The sequence below is a fragment of the Salvia miltiorrhiza genome, chromosome 4 (assembly GCF_028751815.1).
Source record: "Salvia miltiorrhiza cultivar Shanhuang (shh) chromosome 4, IMPLAD_Smil_shh, whole genome shotgun sequence".
NCBI classification, from domain to species: domain Eukaryota; kingdom Viridiplantae; phylum Streptophyta; class Magnoliopsida; order Lamiales; family Lamiaceae; genus Salvia; species Salvia miltiorrhiza.
The window spans coordinates 18,585,534-18,606,653 of record NC_080390.1 but is presented as its reverse complement, the minus strand read 5'-3'; the positions used below and the strand labels follow the sequence as shown (position 1 = coordinate 18,606,653).

The 21,120-nt window shown below is 43.2% G+C and overlaps 1 long non-coding RNA gene across 1 annotated transcript; it reads left to right on the top strand.

Moving 5' to 3' along the window:
- Positions 1 to 14,283: 14,283 nt before the first annotated feature.
- LOC131023666 (uncharacterized) lies at positions 14,284 to 17,225 on the top strand. Its single transcript, XR_009101465.1, has 2 exons — positions 14,284 to 14,567; positions 16,501 to 17,225. It is a non-coding gene; the product is annotated as an uncharacterized LOC131023666 (long non-coding RNA).
- Positions 17,226 to 21,120: the final 3,895 nt, after the last annotated feature.

The window sequence follows — 21,120 nt, the reverse complement described above, 5'->3', positions numbered from 1 at the left end:
CGTTTTCTGTGCGTAGCATGATCAGAGCCCTGCTTAGCCTTCCTTGAGAGACGACTTGGGTTAGCTTATTACACTAGGACGACCTCGTACGATTGCGAGTCAATCCCTTAGGTGTTTTGGGTTGAGTCAAATTTTGGCACCGTTGCCGGGGAAGGCTTTAGGCGTTTGGTTGTGCTACTTTGTTTTCCGTGTTTATTTTATTTTTATTTTTGCTCGGTTATTTTCTTTCTCCCACTGGTGCGTTTGATCTGTTTTGTTGAGTGTTGTGTTGCTAGGGAGTTAAAGTCTTAACAGGAATTTGGCATTCTACTTGACAACACTCACCGTGCACGCGAGGTGCTTGAAGCCTAGGAGAGGGTACCGAGTCTCTTTTGTCTAGCGTTGGAGTTGAGAAGATGGCAGGAAGAAATTTGCAGTACATGGGGGATTTTACCCGGCCTGTCATAGAGGCCACGAACTCAGCTATTGTGCTCCCCACTGTAGTCAGGAATTACAACCTGAAGCCCAATGATTCAAGTTTGCTCCCCCTCTTCTATGGGCTGCCGAATGAAGATGCCCTACAGTTTATCAGAGACTTCTGCACCCAAGTGCAAACTTTTCCGCTGTTGGACCTCACAGAGGAGCAGCTAAAGCTTAAGTGCCTCCCATATGCACTTAAGGATCGGGCGAGGACGTAGCTGCTATCTCTGCCGCCCAACTCCATAACCACTTGGGGGGAGGCGTGTGAGAAGTTCATGCTGAAGTACTACCCGAGTCACAAGACACATGAGATCAGAGTTCAAATCATGAACTTCATCCAAGGAGCGGACGAGCCTTTTCATGAGGTTTGGGAGAGATTTCAAGAACTCCTCCGCCAGTGCCCGCAGCACCAACTGACCACTATGATGTTGATGCAATTTTTTTATGACGGGCTGGTACAGACTGCTCAATTCATGGTGGACAGCACGGCAGGAGGTAACATCGCTAGGAAGACCGCCGACGAGCTTAAGGAGATTTTCAAAACCCTAGCTGAGAGCTCACAACAGAAATCAATCCGTGGAAGGAATGCTGAGGTCAGTGCAGTGGCACCCCAGTATGAGCTGCGGAAGCAGGTGGCAGAAATTATGAGAGAGATGCAGCAGTTGAAGATGAGTAGGGTGGAACCACCTCGCACCCGTAAGCCTAATGTCGAGAGTTGTGGCATATGCGGCGAGTATGGCCATGGAGCCAACGAGTGCCATAGGATGGGCGAGCGTCCTTATGAAATAGGAGTAGAAGTCTTTGCTACACAAGGGTATTCGAGTAGGCAACTCCAGGGTCACATGCAAGGACACGGGCAGAGTTCTCAATACTGTCAATTCCAGCAGCCTATGGGTTATCAGAACCAGCAATAGTTCTACCCACCTCAGCAGCACCAACCTCCAGGCCCCTTATTTGAAGATCAGATGCAAGCTTTCATGCACGCTAGCAAACAGGCGATGGAGGCTCAGAGTGCTACCATCAAGCGCCTCGAGACTACAGTTGGGCAACTAACAGGAGCCTTGAATCAGCTGCAGCAACAACAGCCAACTGGGAAGTTCCCAAACCAGGACAAACAGCCGCATCAAGCTCATGCCGTGGCGGTAGTCAAGGAAAATGCCCCAATAACCATGGGAAAATGGAGAAGCAAAACCGTGGAAGCAATCAAGGCTATCCAATGCCCCAGTGAGCCACTGCCACCTGTCACTGTTGCACCAGACCAACCACCACCCAAGCAAGGAGATTCAAGTAGCTTTATTTTTGATATTAGTTTAGGTGGGGTTGAAAAGGTCTTGGGAATGCTTGATTTGGGCGCGGCAGTCAATTTGATGCCACTTGATATTTTTGAGAAATTGGGTAATAAAGAGCTTAAATGCACGAATATGAAGATAGAGCTTGCTGACGGCTCTATTAGTAGCCCACGAGGCCTTGTTGAGGATGTTGAGGTTGTTGTGAGGGGGATTAGAGTTTTGGCTGATTTTGTTGTCCTTGATGTGGGAAAAGGGATTAGAGGAGAGAATGGGCATCTTGTTTTGCTTGGCCGACCTTTTATGGCCACCACCCATACTCGTATTGACGTGAGTACTGGAAATTTGAGTATGGCGGGGGCAGGGAGGTCTGTAACTTTCTCTGTTTTTGATAAGAAATCTCCTACTCGTACCCCCTTATTGCAAAACTGTTCTTATGTTGAGACTTTTGATGTTTTAGATGAGGACTGTATTGTGCAGGACTTTATGTATAAGTTACAGGAGGAGGACGAGATTGTGGAAGAATTCCTTGCTGACTTGCAGGATGAGGCTGACATTGAGCAGGAATTTCTGGAAAAACTGCAAGAGGAAGATGATATAGAGCAAGGCTTTCTGTGTGCCTTGCTACTGGAAGAGAAGCTTGATGAGGTTGTGTCACTCGATCTCCTTGGATGTGTGGATAGAAGACCATCTCATGATATGAGCATGGAGCGCTCATTTGGAGGACCCACCCGCAGCTGCAATTCACGAAGATGTGTTTACACAGGCACTTAAGCAGCTGACGCTTCAATCGGATTTTGGTTAAGGGATCCTCTTAGTCGGGCTGGCGACTTAAAAACTAGCGTTGCATGGGAGGCAACCCATGCTTTTCTTGCTTTCCCTTGTTTTCGTTTTTCTTTCGTTTTGTTTGGGTTTGTATTTCTGTTTTTTCTGTTGTTTGGTGCAGGTTGGTGCGTTGGGGACTATTTGGTTTATAGATGAGGATTGGCAAACATCGTGGGATACTACGGCTCGCCACTTGGATCGATATTCAGGGAAGTTTTTCTCTTTTACCCCTCTTTTTGCGAGCACTGAGGACAGTGCTAGATTTTAAGTGTGGGGGGGTGTTTGTTGATCCTATGGGTGCCTTTTTGTTGTGTTTTTGGGCTTTCTTGTGTGGGGCAAATGGTCTCCTTTATCTTGATTGTTGCTTGGCTTCAAGTAATAATGCACACTTTGATGATTTGTTCACAAGTAAATTTCATGAATTGTGTTGGCTTGGTTGCTATCTTTGTCTCTCAGGCTATGCATATTCCTCACTTGATGTAAGTTGTTTAATGTTTTGGATGCAACACCCTTATGAGCTATTCTTGACGTGATTTGTCCGGTAGATGCTAGAGGGAGTGTTTTCATTGTGATAGCCTACGATCTTATCCCTTGAGTTTGAATGTTGGTTTGTTGTGAAGTTTTCTGTAGCTCTGGGTCTCTGCTCCTCTGACGGTAGTGTTATGAGCATGGAAAACCACGTGAGAACATTTTGGATTACCTCCAAAAGTGTTGATCTCACGAAAGTTGGCCCATCTATTGAGAATTGAATAACATCACCTTGAAAAGAAAGATGTATAAAATTGAGATTTGGTTTGATTGTTTATCATCTTCAAGGGAAATGGGATTTGATTATAAAGGCAATCACATTAGGAAACTCACCTCTAGCGGAGAATCGGGTCTGATCGGATTGAATTGTATCATGTGGTTGTTGCTTCTTAAAATCTTAACAATGAACATCTCGTGAGGAATGTAATGGCTAAGAGACTTAGATTGGTTGGAGATGTGAATGGTGAGGAAGTTTTCTTGTGAACTATCATTTGGTGTCGTGACTTTGCTTGAGGACAAGCAAAGGATCAAGTGTGGGGGGGTTGTTTAGCCCTATTTTGTGATGAATTTGTGGGTGTTTACAACTTATTTTGACTTTTATTTTGGTCTCTTTCACTCAAGAGTTGATTGATTTGAGCTTTTGTGCTAATTTTGTTGTCTCAGGATTTTATGCTCAAATTGATTGATATGTGGACAAAAAATAAAGTCAGAATTTAGTTGATTGGTCTCAAGAAGAATCGAAGTTCGTCTTGATACGAGTTCGTAGGCGAAAATGGATCCAAAATCCGACTTGAAACGAGGGAGAACGGACCAAAACAAAAACGCTGCGCATTGCAGTCTGAGAAAGGCATAGACGGCAGCGCCGTATCACGGCGGGCGCCATCCACGGCGCCGCTGTCCGTACGGCGGCCGCCGTCACTGGGCGGCAGTTACGTTTTTCCATTTTAAAGCCATTTTTTAGGGTTTTTGGAGGTACTCTCGACCCCAGCAGCCTCCTAGGCGATTTTCACTTGATTTCCCTTAGTTTTAGAGTAGTTATAATATCAACAAACAGCTTTTGGCTTTGTGGATTGAAGATCATGTTAGTTTTCATTACATTGGATTGAAGTTTTGGATCGTACTCGTTGTAAGAACTCAGTTAATATTTTCTATAAGATTGAATGCTAGTTTATTTCCTTTGCGTAGATTATTGTTGCTTCGAGTTCATTTAATGAATTGTTTGTTCTTTTATCTCGCCTAGATAATCGTTGTTCATGATTGATTGAATTAACTATTGCTTTCTAGATTGCTAGTTTAGAACCCTAGGTTTATTAGTTTTCCTGCGTTCTTAATCTGCTTCCTATCTTTGGCCTAGCTAGTTTTATATGCTTTATTTTAATTACGCATTAGTTAATCGGAGAGTGAATGTCAGATCCAAACTTCTGATTAGAGTGTTTAGGTTTATTTCCCGTTTTCTGTGCGTAGCATGATCAGAGCCCTGCTTAGCCTTCCTTAAGAGACGACTTGGGTTAGCTTATTACACTAGGACAACCTCGTACGATTGCGAGTCAATCCCTTAGGTGTTTTGGGTTGAGTCAAATTTTGGCACCGTTGCCGGGGAAGGCTTTAGGCGTTTGGTTGTGCTACTTTGTTTTCCGTGTTTATTTTATTTTTATTTTTCCTCGGTTATTTTCTTTCTCCCACTGGTGCGTTTGATCTGTTTTGTTGAGTGTTGTGTTGCTAGAGAGTTAAAGTCTTAACAGGAATTTGGCATTCTACTTGACAACACTCACCGTGCACGCGAGGTGCTTGAAGCCTAGGAGAGGGTACCGAGTCTCTTTTGTCTAGCGTTGGAGTTGAGAAGATGGCAGGAAGAAATTTGCAGTACATGGGGGATTTTACCCGGCCTGTCATAGAGGCCACGAAATTTGCAGTACATGGGGGATAGCTATCAACTGCTCAGGACCCGAATTCGATTAACATCAGATAGGCAATTAACAACAAAACATAAAGCATTTAGGCGTTGACAATCATTTAAAACTCATAACCCTAAAGTCTTAACAATTCTAAGATATGGTTTTAGTTTATACGTAAGAAAGCCTCACCTGGCAGTGGTGACTCACGTCTAAGCCTTAAACTCTTTGCGTTCAACCTTAATTGAAAAGAATAACGCAAGGTCTTAGACCGTGGAAAATCTAACATAAATGAGGATGCGTAATGTAATTATGCATGGCTCATATTCTGTTTATTAGACTAAGGTGATACTAAGGGAAATCTTATCTCTAGTCCTTGTATTAAAGCAATTAAACCAACTAGGTTTCGTCTAGTGAGATCTTAGTGATTACTATATTGATTCGTTTTCATTAGGGTGTTCTAAATGGCCATTTTAAGAAAATAGAAACTCCCTTTGTGTAAGCTAGGGGAAAAGAAGTATAACGATTCAAACACCCAAAGTTCTTCTCTTTTTCTCTCTCTCTACGATCTGCTCTGCTCTGGAAGTCAGCTCTGGCTTCTAGGTCAGCTCTGGCCTCTAAAAACAGCTCTGCTCGGGCATTTCAGATCTGTTCGTACATTTTAGCTCTGCTCGGACATTTCAGCTCTGCTCGGCATTTCAGCTCTGCTCGGCATTTCAGCTCTGCTCGGCGTCTCAGCTCTGCTCTGCATTTCAGCTCTGCTCGGCATTTCAGCTCTGCTCGGCATTTCAGTTCTGCTGGGCATTTTAGCTCTGCTCGGGCATTTCAGCTCTGCTCGGCATTTCAGCTCTGCTCGGCATTTCAGCTCTGCTCGGCATCTCAGCTCTGCTCGGCATTTCAGCTCTGCTCGGCATCTCAGCTCTGCTCGGCCTTTCAGCTCTGCTCGGCATTTCAGCTCTGCTCGGCATCTCAGCTCTGCTCGGCATTTCAGCTCTGCTCGGCATTTCAGCTCTGCTCGGCATCTCAGCTCTGCTCGGCATCTCAGCTCTGCTCGGCATTTTAGCACTGCTCGGCATTTCAGCTCTGCTCGGCATTTCAGCTCTGCTCGGCATTTAAGCTCAGCTCGGCCTTTCAGCTCTGCTCGGCATTTCAGCTCTGCTCGGCCTGTCAGCTCTGCTCGGCCTTTCAGCTCAGCTCGGCCCTTCAGCTCTGCTCGGCCTTTCAGCTCAGCTCCCACTCAGCGATTCGTTGCAACACTCACGGGTTTCTTCGTGTAAAACACATATCTTACTATTCTACCTATGTGAGCATGCTGTGCTTGTTCAAGTTTATCTACGTTTAAAGCCTAAGGTTCTCGTCGTTTAATCAAAGTTTCAAGCCGTAGGTTCTACCGGCAAAGTGACCTATCTTGCTTCTATGAGCGTGTGTTTCATGCTGAAAAGAGTAGTAACAGAGGTCGAGAGTTACCTGTTGTCGCGCGCTTTGGTCGGACAAGCACGATGGTTCCTCGCTTCTTCGATCGTCGAGGTTCAAACTTGTACATGGGCAGCGCTGACCTTCGCTCTACTTGTCTCCGTGCACGGCGTCGAGAGGGATGAATTTCTTGCTGTTGCTGCTGAAAGCTTGAGTGCTGAAATGAGGAAGGGTGCTCAAGGGTCGAAGGGGGATTTATACTGGGAGCTAGGTGGTGCGCACTTGAGTATGCTAAAGGGGGCAGGGCGTAGGGTGGCTGCAAAGACAGCCTAGTCTACTCGGCTGTGGTTGGGCAGCGCTGGCGTGGACTTGACTGGTTGGGCAGCGCTGGCGTGGAAGTCGAGGGGGCGCTGCTGCTGCTGTCGTGCTGAGCTCGGCAGGCGTGGAGGTGGAGTGTGGCTCTTCGGCTGCTGCCCAATGGGAGGAGCTGCAGCTGGCGTGGAAGTTGAGGGGGCGCTGCTGCTGTGTAGGGCTGCAAGGACAGCCTAGTCTACTCGGCTGTGGTTGGGCAGCGCTGGCGTGGAAGTTGAGGGGGCGCTGCTGCCACAACATACGTCCCTTCTCCTTTTCCTTTGCTTCACTCTTCCTTCTTGATTGGGTGCTGGCGTGTGTAGGCGTGAGTAGGGGTAGGTGGAGTGTGAGGGATTAAAAGGGTGTGATTAAATAAATCCTTCAGTGTTGGTCGTCCTTTTATTTAAAATACTGGCTCCGAGTCTTGCAATATCGTATCTAACAATTAAATTAAATCCGTAGATTTAATTCGCTCGTTGTTCTAATACATAAATTAAATCCGTAGATTTAATTTTCCTCAAAGTCGGAATTAATTCACGACTTGGTAAATCATGCTAAGATAAACTCTATCTTGGTAAATAACACAACTTAGCTAAGTTGGTTATAACTCGAATTAATCATTCATCAACTCAAAGATTCTCATCGCGGTCTTTAAACGCGCGAAAATAAATAAAGCATACTGTTAGCTAAGTGACTTTGTCACCAAGATTCATAAATTCAGAAACATAATGGAAAACATAAGACTTCAATTGCCGCAGATAGGTAAATAAACACACAATACTGTAATTAAAATACTGATAAAAGAGCGGGTTACTACATCCTACCCCTCTTATCAAAAATTTCGTCCCGAAATTTGCATATTTACGCGAAAGGTTCTGGGTTAAGAGTCATCTCTTAGTGGATCACATGCTTTGGATCGTGAACGTACTTCCTGAGTGGTGATACGTGAAAAACGTTGTGGATGTTTCCAAAACTTGGCGGTAACGCCAACTTATAGGCCACTGGACCTATCTTCTCTAGAATCTCATATGATCCTATAAAACGGGGTCTCAACTTACCCTTAACATCGAATCTAACGATCCCTTTCGAGGGTGACCCTTTAAGGAAAACCTTGTCTCCAATCTGAAATTGTGGTTCGGTTCTTTTTCAGGTGGTCGAAGAGAAATCTTTCGTTCACTACAAAGGATGGTGGCGTAATTATCGGCTATCCAGTCCATTCCTTGGATCATATCTACGTCCCACATCAGCATAATATTACGATTGTTCGCTACCATCTTAAGTTCTCCCATTTCAGATTCTACGTTCGAGCAAACATGAGTGGTAGTAAACTTTCCTCCTGAGGGTGTAGTGATTCTTAAGGCACACTTAGCTCGTTCTGATTCGATTTCTAAGGTATCTACGTAAGGGGCTGAGATAAAAGAATACGAGGCACCAGTATCGAATAGGATCATAATGGAAAAACCTTTAAACTTGCCCATACCTGCCAGGTTTTCCTGGTTTTCCTCGGGCTGGTTTTGGGTGATAGCAAAGGCTCTTGCCTGCTGCGGCAGTTGTTGCGGCTGTCCCTGTTGCTGTTGGTGCTGTTGGTGCTGTTGGTGCTGGGGTTGGTGTTGCTCTTGAACTGCTCGCAGGGGCTGGGCATGAGTGGCCCTAAATGCCGCGCCCTGCTGTTTGTTGGGACACTGAGAGGAGTAGTGGCCCTTCTGGCCACACGTGTAGCAACTGTCGGTTCCAGCCCTACAGACACTACGATGTGGTTTGTTGCAATTTGGACAAAGGGGAACTTCGTTGTGTCTTTGGTTGCCCTCGGCCGGGGCAGGGCCTTGTTGCTTCCCTTGTCCTTGTTGCTGGTATTGTCCAAACGGTGCACTTCCTTGCCATGGCCTCTTGTTAGTCTGGTTTTCACTCCCTCCCTGGTCGTTCCAGTTGCGCTTCCTTGTGAAGAATAAAACCCATAGGGTAACATAAAACATATGCGAAATTGTCACAAAAACCCATACTAGGGTCATCAAAAATCGATTCGAAGATCATAACTCGTAAAATCTAGACATCACAACATCATCTAAATCTAGCTTTCAGGCACTTGTCATAGGGGTGATCTAAATCCAGTTCTCAAAATCATAACTTGTGTTAAAGAGGTCCAGACTTCGACAATCAAAACGTTCTAGTGTTGTCGTCTACTGATCTTAAAGCTTGTCATGCGGTGATGATGTACTCTTCTACGTTTCATCGTGAAGTGAGTATATGTCTAACTTAATAGTTCTAAGTCCCTGTGATTCATACAACAATCATAATCATTCATGTTTCACGCATTTCAAGAAATTAACTTAATAAAACTTGAAAGCACTTACCATAACCTTCGTTGAGCGTGACGAGATGTAGTGCCAGGCTTTTGTCAACTAGTTCATGAGCATATTGACTTACTTAATCTAGACTCAACTTAGAAGGAATGATTAGTATTCAGAGCGGAAGAAATGCTCTGATACCACTCTGTCGCGGACGCGCCCGCTAGGGATAGCGAACTCGGAGAAATCGCGACGAGGGGAGGGGATTTAGGAGCGGGATTAGAAAGGGGCATATCTAACCTCTTGATGACTCGACGTTTGTATAAGAAAAGCAAATTAAAATAACAGATATTGACGGAGGTCAAAAGGAGACATACATAATATTAACCCAAACGGGTACTTAAGGAGTTTGAGGACATTGTTAAACCATACATATTGTTTTGATAAATGACATGATATCTGGCAAAATCAGTGTTCGCAGCGGAAAAACAACAACTCGAGTATATGTATGAAGACATATACTCAGCTCTGAAACTCTCGGCCTAGATTGACAAAAGCTCCGCTTGCACACCACATCCCCGATCACAGCTCAACCTGCACATTTAGAAATACATGCAGGGCTAAGTACGGGAGTACTTAGTGGACACTTGCCGGAAAAAATACATACATGCATAATATTTTATTGTCAAGCCTTTCATCGGTAGTAAGATACGAGGGTTTTCCTTTAAAGACTCGTATTTACTACAAAAATACCATTTCTTTCATAAATAACCCGCGCAGGCATTTTAACATCATTAATCACCATATCAGTAACTCGTGCCGAGAGGTAGGCCTCCCTCTACGGACACTATGATCGGCCAACCCGCTAGATGACTCATGATCACAAGGGTGTACACTAGCCCTGGCAGGATAGCTATCAACTGCTCAGGACCCGAATTCGATTAACATCAGATAGGCAATTAACAACAAAACATAAAGCATTTAGGCGTTGACAATCATTTAAAACTCATAAGCATAAAGTCTTAACAATTCTAAGATATGGTTTTAGTTTATACGTAAGAAAGCCTCACCTAGTAGTGGTGACTCACGTTTAAACCTTAAACTCTTTGCGTTCAACCTTAATTGAAAAGAATAACGCAAGGTCTTAGACCGTGGAAAATCTAACATAAATGAGGATGCGTAATGTAATTATGCATGGCTCATATTCTGTTTATTAGACTAAGGTGATACTAAGGGAAATCTTATCTCTAGTCCTTGTATTAAAGCAATTAAACCAACTAGGTTTCGTCTCGTGAGATCTTAGTGATTACTATATTGATTCGTTTTCATTAGGGTGTTCTAAATGGCCATTTTAAGAAAATAGAAACTCCCTTTGTGTAAGCAAGGGGAAAAGAAGTATAACGGTTCAAACACCCAAAATTCTTCACTTTTTCTCTCTCTCTGCGATCTGCTCTGCTCTGGAAGTCAGCTCTGGCTTCTAGGTCAGCTCTGGCCTCTAAAAACAGCTCTGCTCGGGCATTTCAGATCTGTTCGTACATTTTAGCTCTGCTCGAACATTTCAGCTCTGCTCGGCATTTCAGCTCTGCTCGGCGTCTCAGCTCTGCTCGGCATTTCAGCTCTGCTCGGCATTTCAGTTCTGCTGGGCATTTTAGCTCTGCTCGGGCATTTCAGCTCTGCTCGGCATTTCAGCTCTGCTCGGCATCTCAGCTCTGCTCGGCATTTCAGCTCTGCTCGGCATTTCAGCTCTGCTTGGCATTTCAGCTCTGCTCGGCCTTTCAGCTCTGCTCGGCATTTTAGCTCTGCTCGGTATTTCAGCTCTGCTCGGCATCTCAGCTCTGCTCGGCATCTCAGCTCTGCTCGGCATCTCAGCTCTGCTCAGCATTTCAGCTTTGCTCGGCCTTTCAGCTCTGCTCGGCCTTTCCGCTCTGCTCGGCCTGTCAGCTCTTATCGGCCTTTCAGCTCAGCTCGGCCCTTCAGCTCTGCTCGGCCTTTCAGCTCAGCTCCCACTCAGCGATTCGGTGCAACACTCACGGGTTTCTTCGTGTAAAACACAGATCTTACTATTCTACCTATGTGAGCATGCTGTGCTTGTTCAAGTTTATCTACGTTTAAAGCCTAAGGTTCTCGTCGTTTAATCAAAGTTTCAAGCCGTAGGTTCTACCGGAAAAGTGACCTATCATCCTTCTATGAGCATGTGTTTCATGCTGAAAAGAGTAGTAACAGAGGTCGAAAGTTACCTGTTGTCGCGCGCTTTGGTCGGACAAGCACGATGGTTCCTCGCTTCTTCGATCGTCGAGGTTCAAACTTGTACGTGGGCAGCGCTGACCTTCGCTCTACTTGTCTCCGTGCACGGCGTCGAGAGGGATGAATTTCTTGCTGTTGCTGCTGAAAGCTTGAGTGCTGAAATGAGGAAGGGTGCTCAAGGGTCGAAGGGGGATTTATACTGGGAGCTAGGTGGTGCGCACTTGAGTATGCTAAAGGGGGCAGGGCGTAGGGTGGCTGCAAAGACAGCCTAGTCTACTCGGCTGTGGTTGGGCAGCGCTGGCGTGGACTTGACTGGTTGGGCAGCGCTGGCGTGGAAGTCGAGGGGGCGCTGCTGCTGCTGTCGTGCTGAGCTCGGCAGGCGTGGAGGTGGAGTGTGGCTCTTTGGCTGCTGCCCAATGGGAGGAGCTGCAGCTGGCGTGGAAGTTGAGGGGGCGCTGCTGCTGTGTAGGGCTGCAAGGACAGCCTAGTCTACTCGGCTGTGGTTGGGCAGCGCTGGCGTGGAAGTTGAGGGGGCGCTGCTGCCACAGCATACGTCCCTTCTCCTTTTCCTTTGCTTCACTCTTCTTTCTTGATTGGGTGCTGGCGTGTGTAGGCGTGAGTAGGGGTAGGTGGAGTGTGAGGGATTAAAAGGGTGTGATTACATAAATCCTTCAGTGTTGGTCGTCCTTTTATTTAAAATACTGGCTCCGAGTCTTGCAATATCGTATCTAACAATTAAATTAAATCCGTAGATTTAATTCGCTCGTTGTTCTAATACATAAATTAAATCCGTAGATTTAATTATCCTCAAAGTCAGAATTAATTCACGACTTGGTAAATCATGCTAAGATAAACTCTATCTTGGTAAATAACACAACTTAGCTAAGTTGGTTATAACTCGAATTAATCATTCATCAACTCAAAGATTCTCATCGCGGTCTTTAAACGCGCGAAAATAAATAAAGCATACTGTTAGCTAAGTGACTTTGTCACCAAGACTCATAAATTCAGAAATATAATGGAAAACATAAGACTTCAATTACTGCAGATAGGTAAATAAACACACAATACTGTAATTAAAATACTGATAAAAGAGCGGGTTACTACAGAGACTGTGTGTGCTTGATAAAGAAGAGCAGAAGAATGAAATTATGAGCGAAGCTCATGACACCCCTTATACTGCACATCCAGGAAGTACGAAGATGTACCAAGACTTGAAAACAAAGTTTTGGTGGGAAGGAATGAAGCGTGAGATAGCGTCTTTCGTTGAAAGATGTTTAGCATGTCAGCAAGTAAAAGCGTTACACCAATGACCCTATGGCAAGTTACAGCCATTGGAAATTCCAGAGTGGAAATGGAGTGATATAGCCATGGACTTTGTGACGGGATTGCCAAAGTCAAAAAGAGGAAATACCGCTATTTGGGTAATCATCGATCGATTGACGAAGAGTGCACATTTTGTATCGATTGCATGGAGTACCGATGACGATCACATCTGATCGAGACTCGAAATTCACTTCACGTTTTTGGATGAGCATGCAGAAAGAGTTGGGTACTAAATTGAATTTTAGTACAGCGTTTCATCCGCAAACAGATGGACAGACCGAGAGGACTATTCAAGTATTGAAAGACATGATCCGCACTGTTGTGCTTGATAGAGGAAACCAATGGGATCAAGTTTTGCCCCTGATTTTGCTTATAATAACAGTTTTCAGTCGACTATCAGTATGGCTCCATAAGAAGCCTTGTATAGAAGGAAGTGTAGATCTCCGCTTTATTGGGATGAAGTTGGAGAGAGAGAGGTACTTGGACCTGACGCAATAGAAGAGATGATTTCCATTGTGAGACAGATTCGACAGAGAATAAAAGAAGCACAAGATCGTTAGAAATCTAATGCAGACACCAGAAGGACGGAGATTCAATTTGAAGTGGGAGACAAAGTTTTTCTAAAAGTTTCCCCATCCAGAGGAGTTCATCGTTTCGGAGTGAAAGGAAAACTCAAACCGAGATATATAGGACCTTATGATATATTAGAGAAAGTAGGCCCTGTAGCCTATAAACTAGAGTTGCCTCCGAGCTTCGCGAACGTCCATGACGTTTTCCATGTTTCTCAACTGAGAAAGTACGTGTTTGACTCAAAACATGTCATCCATCAAGAAGAAGTGTCACTGGAACCAGATTTGAGCTACGAGGAGAGACCTGATACTATTCTGGACCGGAAGATCCAACAATTGAGGAACAAGTCAATTCCTTTGGTGAAAATCCAATGGAGACATCACGGTCAAGAAGAATCAACATGGGAACTTGAAGAGAAGATGAAAGAAAAGTACTCAGAGCTTTTTCCCGAAGGTGAATAACTCAAATTTCGTCCTGAAATTTTTTTTAAGGGGGGTAGGATGTAGCACCCCGTACTTTTGCTTATTTAGAAATAGTATCTTTATACTATTGAGAGTACTGAGATATCAAGATGCTAGATTACTTTTTTTTTTTTGAGACCAGATAAGACAAATGGTCTTTTAAATAGAGATATGAGTGGACAAACCAATGATAGAGTTAGAGTGATGAGATTTGAGAAATGAGTTGAGTTAGAGATGCTGATTGAGAACTTTAGCGCTTGGAATTTTAATTAAGTTTCAAAAGCAAGCGCGATTTATTATTACCGAGAAATCGAAGAATGCCGGTTTATAGAATTTTTCCAAACAAAATATTTTTAAATTATTTTTCCCATGATGAGGAATATTATAATTGAGTGAGTGCACTAATATTAGTGCTATATTTATTTTTATTTTGGTCACATGAATAATTATACTATGGCATTTCACTAATGAGTAACATTCCATAATTATTGTTATTATTCATTTACTACACTCTCTCACATTATTATTTTATTCCCTTAAGCATGTACCTAAATACCCAAAATTGCCAAGTGGATTAGAACATTAATTTAAGAGTGTAGAGATTAGGGGATCAAGGGATTAAATGCCAAATCTCTTATAAGATTTGCAAATCTTCTCAAAGATCATCCAAATCAAATTCAATCTTGCAAAATTCTCTCTCACTCCTTCACCCTCATTTTCGACCACCCCTCTTTCTCCCTCATCTCTCTCTTTTCCTCCATTAACAACCGTAGATGAAGACCTTCGAAGCTTCATAGATTCATACCAAAAATAAACCCACCTCTAGATCTAACCTTAAACACCCTCTATCTCCTAGAATTCAAGAAAATCCTTGGAGTTTGATTTCAAAGTTAGAAAGAGAAAGTTTGATTTTTGGTGTAAGCTTGGGTAAGTGATCTTTAATTTATAGATCTAACTTGTATGATGTTATATGTGAGCATATTTGGAAGATTGAAGCAAGAAATCACCCCCTTCTTTTTTTTTTAGAATTTTCGAAAATATGGGTTTCTACCCTTCAAAAATTTTTCTTTTTCTTTCCTTAAATTGGGGTGAGAAATGTGATCTATGATATGTTTGGTGATGATTGATGTGTGTTTTGAAAAGCTATGACTTGAGATGCAAAGATTGAGTGAGTTTAGTTTACCCAAAATTGGGAATTTGTGAGTTGATGTTTGAAATGATGAATTGATGATGAGCATGAGATTATGAGATGTCTAAGATGATGATTGATGGAGTAGATTGAGGATATGATGTTAATTGATGACTTTGATGTGAGTTAGTTTGATAAAATTAGGGATATGTGTATCTATGCCCTAAATTGTTAATTGATGGTTTATATGTGAGATTAAATGGTTTTAGTTAATAGATCTAAGGTTGGATTAATGTTTCATGTGTATTTGTGGAATTTCAAAAAGTTTAGTTTAATAAAAATTAGGACTTTCATGCTTATGTGCTAATTAAGTGAATTGGCTTAGGATATATGTAATTGAGCATGATATTCGAGTCTAATTATGTTTGGTTAGGTCAAATGTTGGTTAAATCAAATTTTGACTTAGTTTAGTTTATACAAGTTTTAGGTTTTCATATGTTATGAGGTCAATGATTGGTTTAATGAGGTTTAATTGCTATACGATCATTATGTGGATGTTTGTCATGCTTTAATTAAGAGTCCACGTTGATATGTGAGTTTTCTCCGAGTTTAGTTTGCATGATAAAAGAGAGTCTATGTGTGTATAATGAGTTATATGATGTATGAGGTCGTATATGAGTAATTGAGTACTTTTGAGCATGAAAATGAGATGAGTATTGAAATGATGCGTTCGTTGAAACGTTTTCTTTGAGATTTGAGTTTGAGATGTAAGAGAGGAGTCAAGTTTGAGTTGTGATGAGTATTTTGTTCATGCTTGAATGTTTTGAGTGTTCTAAGTGTTTAAGATGAGCTTTGATAAGTTTTCTTTGAAGGAGTGTAGAGTTGAGCATGTTTGCTTGTGTGTTTGAGTTGGGAGTCATTTTTGAGACGCACTGACCTACTATTTTCGATGGGTTTTTGTTACCCAAACAAAATAAAACTTTTATAGTAAGTATATGTGAGAGTTTTGAGAATCACGATAAAATTTCAAGTCATTTGGGCTTCGTTTACTATTTTTATAAAATGGAAAATCAAAACTGCTACATTCTGCCGAAATGTTCAGTAAGTAGTCAATAGAGTCACCATTTCTAGTATCTTTTCCTAAATTTTTGGAGCCCAAAGTTTTATTTTTAAGACAAGAGTGTCTTATCTAAGTACCCACCAAATTTAAATCCTTTTTGACAACGTTTACTATTTTTGAAAAATCAAAGCTTTCGATTGCTCAAAACTACCGAATATGGTAGACTATAGTAAAACAGTCATATCTCCTAAACTACTTGGAGTTTTTAATCCTACTTTTTTTTTAATGAAACTAGACTCAAAGAGGTTTCAATTGGTATAGGTCACGACTCCATTGGAGTTCTGTGCCGAGTCTGGTGATGTTTTTAGTTTAAGTCAGTGCAGAGTGAAGCTTGTTTGTGACTTGTCTATGTGTGAATTTATATGCTTACGTGTTTATGCTTGTTTTTGTGCTTGATTTCTATGAGTTTGATCCGAGTTGAGTGTTAAGTCGAGAGAAGGACGTGTGATTCCTTAGAAGTTAAGTATACCTAGGGATTGAGATTTACTGGGTAAATAGAAGATGAGTGAGAAGTATTAGTTTGAGACGAGATTGGTTTTAGTAAATGACTTTCTAACTAAGGTTTGTTTTATCACATGAACCTTCGATGACGATGATGATGATATATGAAGGCCCGAGCGAGACGAAGAAGTAAGTCGCCTGTTTTCCTTTCCAAGTTGAGCGAAGGACTTCAGGTGGGCAATATTTTGAGTATACATATATCATACGAGCTTTCTAAACTGTTTTGATGATGTTATGAGTTTATCAAATGTTTTGAGATAAATGATGTTTGAGAACTGTTTGACTTGCCGATTTTTGTTGATAATGACTTGTGTGTTACCCTCTACTGATGAGACGAATTCGGTCCTGCCACAAGCGGGATTTTGTGCACAGAGGTGACTGCGAGCGGTCTTCGGGTCGGCCGGTCACGGTACTTGAGAGGGAGGCTTACTTCTCAGTACCTTTGATGATGATGAGTTGTAGATGTGGTGCATACATGTTGAGATCTTTGACTGCAGTCGTTTCTTTATGATGTCATGTTTATTAAAACTGCTTACACAGGTTCATTTACGCTAATTTTATTCCTGTGTATTGCTGAGATGTGACAAGTTTCAAACCTATAGCTCTAAGAGCACCTTTCTTATTTTTCGGCGTTTGTCCACTGAGTATTATGTACTCACGCTCTGCATGTATTTCTAAATGTGCAGGCTAAGCAAGGAACGAGATTGGTCTGGTGCTGGTGGGGGAAACGTTTCAATCGACGTGTTTATATTTTTGTATTGCCTTTTTGTTAATAGAGTCTTGACAATTGAGATACTTTGCTTTCTTTTGAAATCAAGCAATTTACTCTTGGTTATATGTCTTCATAAATATAATCGATTTTCCTTTTGCTGCGATACTCTGAATATTATGCTTCCTTATGAAAAATGAGTTATACCTTCTTTGTTTTTGATCTTGAAATTCCTTATATTTATGAAGTTATGACAATGTTGATGTTTTTACCCTTGAGTTAATTTATGACGCCTTACCTTAGCATGCTTTGATGTAAGCTTCCGCATGACATTCAATCTAGTTCTTCTTATCTTTTATTCTTTAAAAATAGCCGTATCGATACTCGGTCCACGCTATCACTAACATCGGGGATCGGGCTACAACAGGGTGGTATCAGAGCAGGTCGTCTGCTCTGAGTCGATTGCTTGATTGAGTTGAACCTTTGATTGCTTCTACTCTTTTTAAATTGAGTACTAGTCTAATTTGAATTCTTAGGCTAGTTTGAGAGTCAGTTTGAAACAAAACCCCAGCACCCCATCTCCTCCGGGTTAACGAGGTAAGAGGTTGATGTTGGTTCTTGTTGCTTTCCTGTTGAGAGTTAAGTTTGAGGCTAGTATAGCCGATGCCCCACCGTACCAAACGAGGATGAGTATGTTGTTGATTGAGATGTACCAAGTAAGTTCGTATCCATTTTCTAATGGACATGATATTTTATATTGCAGGATGCAGAGTCGAGAAGAGGCAGCGATGCAGAGACGATATTGAGAGGCGATGCGCCGTTGGTTCAGATCTACTGGACCGAGAGAGGGCGATACGCTTGGAGAGTTTCTAGCGCTTTACCACTGTCGTTGGTTGGAGGCTAGTATCCACGGGATTGACGAGGCTGAGGCTATCACTCACCTGATTCCACAGCTGCCACCCGAGTGGCAGGACTGGGCGGCTTCGCTGGTGCCGCAGCATATCTTGAGGACAGAGTTCGGGCGTTTCGTGAGCGCTGATTTTCGTGGCTTCATCGCGACTCTGAGTCACCGCTACTTTGCTTTTGGCGAGCCACCTTCTCCACCGTACGGAGAGTCTGAGGGACCAGCCCAGGAAGGGGAGCTAGTTGTTGTGCCCCCACTTCCCGAGGAGCCTTTTTCGATTGTACCTCCACCCCCAGCTGATCCGATTCCAGTTTAATTTGAGCCTGTTGTTTCAGAGCCGATTGTCTTCGAGACGTACTCCCCGGTGATAGAGCATGATGCGTTCTCTTTTCTATCACTTATTCCTTTTCCCAGCGCTGATTTACCGCCTTGGGATTGGACACCGGTGACGGCACCTTTGCCACTACCACCTGTTGAGGCATCACCGCCGATTGTTTCTACTAAGCCTCAGATTGAGCGAGTTCCCTTTGATCCTTATCCGAGGGTTGCCCGAGCCAGGCACTTTGTCTTTCCAGATGTACATGCACCCTATTTTATATCCACCGTCCCGAGATGCCCAGGAGGGAGGATCTCGGCCAGCACACTTTGACAGCGATGAGGAGGATTCGGATGAGGAGACTCCGGAGATGACGGTTAGCTATGGATGGACCCGGCCACTGCAGCGTCACACTACTGTCGATGGAGTCGAGATATGGGTACCTGTTCCCGAGGTGCCGGTTTATGGTCTGATGATGGACACCGACATCGAGGATGAGCCGAGCGACGATAGCGTCTACCGAATGATCGACGAGTACGAGAGTTATGAGTCAGAGCCGAGCGAAGAGACGGAGCCGAGCGAGGATATGGAGGTTGATGACACAATGAGCAGGATCTCAAGAGACGATGGATAGTGACCACGTTTATCTACTAGGCGCGTACATATGAATAGACGCATAGTTGATATATATATATATATATATATATATATATATATATATATATAGGTAGAGAAGCATAGTATAGTGTGTATGTGTAGATAGTATATATCTATATATGCTTAGTACCTATGATGCCTGTATAGTTAGAGCATCATTTTAATTTTAGGGCCTTTGTACATAGGATCCTACTTTTGTAAAAGACCTCGAGAGAGGGAACGAAGAGCTAAGTTTCAAGGCCGATGTTCATTTATTTTTTTTCCTTTTTCCTATATAGTATGCCTCCGAGAAGAAGAGGGAACAGAAGGAACATAAATCGAGAAGAAGATGAAGAAGAGGAGCAGAGAGACCCCACACCACCACCTCATCCACTACCAGAGAGAAGGATAGAGGAACTTTTTCTGCGACAAAATCCACCAACATTCAATGGATCAGGAGATCCCGCTGAAACTAAGGAGTGGATTCGGAGTATGGAAAGAATTTTCAAATTCCTTAGATGTAGCGACGCCGAGCGTCTCATGTCTATGTCGTATCAACTTAAGGGATCCGCAGATTTATGGTGGGAAGCGAACCAGAAAACGATGAACGAGGAGCAGATAGCAGCTCTTACCTGGGAGCAGTTTAAAGAAGCTCTTTACGAGAAATACATACCCCGAAGCTATCGAAAGAGGAAATAGATGGAGTTTGTGAACTTGAAGCAAGGGAATAAGATAGTAGCTGAGTATGACCGACAGTTTTGCGATTTGGCTCGATATGCTCCATATCGAGTGGATAAAGATGAAAAGATGTCGGAACTATTTTGCTCCGGATTAAAGCAAGAGATACGAGTCATTTTAGCGAGTCAGAGTGCGCTAACCTATGCTGAGGCTTTGAACCGAGCGTTAGACATGGAACTGGCAATGCAGCCAGAGAGACCAAGTCAAGGTCCGATGCCACAATCAAACCCGAATTTTCAAACGGGAAATCAGCCTTTTGCTAGACAAGGCCAAAAGGGCAAGAGAAAATGGGACGACCGAAGCCAAGGTCTCAAGAAGTCGTGGTAGAGTCAGAATGCGCCACCGCAATATCAGAACAGAGGTAAACAGCCTTATGTTGGCCCAACTGCCCCAGCAGTAACTCCTCACGGACCATGAGGGATACCGCCTTGCCCGAAGTGCAATAAACTACATTTGGGAGAGTGTAAAATGGGACAAAATAGCTGTTACACCTGCGGAAGGGTCGGGCACTACTCGAACCAGTGTCCGAATCGCCAGCAAAGTCGAAGCAGAGGACGACCAAGTCAGTTTCGGCCGCAACTCAAAGCAATGGAGGGAATCCTACTACTACCTGCACCACAACGACAACAGCCAGCTTATCGACCGCGTCAGCCAAAAAGGTAACTACCAGTCCCGCAGGCGAATCAACCGCATCACCAGAGAATGTTCGCACTTGAGCATAAAGCACCGGACAAGAATCGAGGAAATTTGACAGGTATAGGCGAGTTGAAAGGTGTACCCATAGTAATTTTATTCGACACTGGAGCATCGCATTCTTTTATATCGCATGATTGTGTCGATACCTTAGAACTGAACGTAGAGCCTGCTCCACAATATCTAAGAGTAACCACACCCATAGGCAGACTACTACGGTTTCGCACGTGTGCCCTAACTTAGAATTTAAGTTAGAATCGATTAAGCTCGAGGCTAGAAACCTGAGACTGATGCCTATGTGGCACTTGGATATAATTTTGGGAATGGATTGGTTAGAAAAAAACCATGCGAAGATACAATGCAAGGAGAGACGGATATCTTTCCAGCCAACTGGCCAAGAACCTACTTCCTTCATTGGTATTGAGGGTAAATAGAAGAAGATGCTGATCATCTCGGCACTGCAAGCAAGAAAGCTCTTGCGGAGAAAAGATACAACCGCATACGTTGTATATCTGAACCAGAGAGAGGAATCCAAGGCAAACGTTGATGACGTGCCAGTCGTGCGAAAATATAAAGACGTTTTTCCTGAAACTTTACCGGGAATCCAAGGCAGCACCGACATCGAAAGCGCCGTATCGAATGGCCCCTGTAGAGTCGCAAGAGTTGAAGCTGCAACTCCAAGAACTTCTAGATATGGACTTCATTCGACCTAGTGTTTCCCCGTGGGGAGCACC